Below are 1,231 nucleotides of genomic sequence, written 5' to 3' on the forward strand. Positions count from 1 at the left end.
TCACCCTCCACTCTAGTCCTCTGTGGCTATGTCACTGACTCTGGGCCCGAGAGTCCCCAGGTCTTGCCACACTGCTGGCCAACCAGGTCTTCACCTGGGTTCACAGGAGTCTATTGAATGTTGTAGGGCTTAGCTTGCAGCTTCATTGCTGTTTTTCCCTCATACCATTATTTCTTGTTTTCTGAGTTTTGAACTTGAGTAATAATGCTGGGGTGAGATGATATCTCATTGTTTTGATTTGCATGCCTCTCATACCTAATTGTTGTTGCTGCTGTTAAGTGTCATTGAGTCAATTCTGACTCATAGTGACCCTGTACAGGGTTTCTGGGGAGCAGTTGGTGGGTTAGAACCACCAGTCTTTTGGTTCACAGTCCAGTGTTAATCACAAGTGTTTCTTCATATGCTTGTTGGTCACCTGAATATATTTTTTGGTGAAGTGTCTATTCAAGTTCTCTGCCCACTTTTTGATTGAGTTAATATCTTTTTCTTGTTGAGGTGTTGAGGTTTTCTATACATTTTAGATATTAGTTCCTTATTTTATGTGCCATTGCTGAATTTTTTTTATCTCTTATTACTCTTTAGGTGAAATCTTTTGATGGTCATAAATGTTTAATTTTTATAAAATCCCAGTCAAATTTTTTTTAAAGAAGTAACCCTTCATGTTTTACATTTGCTGAATAGAATTAGTTCTAACATCTTGAATTGACTTTATTGGTCTGTCTTTGTATCCCCTATAAATTAATTTTTTTTTTAAGATACAACTTTTCACAATGAATACAAAAGTCTGCTTTCATGATTGATTGAAACTTGGTGAGAATGAAGATAGTTGTTGTTAGGTGCTAGTGAGTGGGCTCTGACTCATAGGCACCTGGTGTATAACAAATGAAATAATGTCTAGTCCTACACCTTGTGCTAATCACTGGTATGATTGAGTCCAGTGCTTGGCTCACTGTTACTTAGTGTCTAATTGTTTTGCATAGAAAAGATTGGTTTTCCTAAGTGAGGTACATTGCTTTCAAAAAATGGCCACAATGATTCCTTTCCCTATAAGACGCTCTGTGCAATGCTACTTTTCTGCTCGTCCCAGAAAAAGGGGTGTTATGGATTGAATTATATCCCCCACCCCACAAATGTATGCTGAGCAAATAATCCAAGAAGCTAGTTTATATGAAGAAAAACATGGCATCAGGATTGGAGGAAGACTCATTAACAACCTGCGATATGCAGATGA

The sequence above is a fragment of the Chrysochloris asiatica genome, unplaced genomic scaffold, assembly GCF_000296735.1.
Source record: "Chrysochloris asiatica unplaced genomic scaffold, ChrAsi1.0 scaffold07720, whole genome shotgun sequence".
Lineage (NCBI taxonomy): Eukaryota > Metazoa > Chordata > Mammalia > Afrosoricida > Chrysochloridae > Chrysochloris > Chrysochloris asiatica.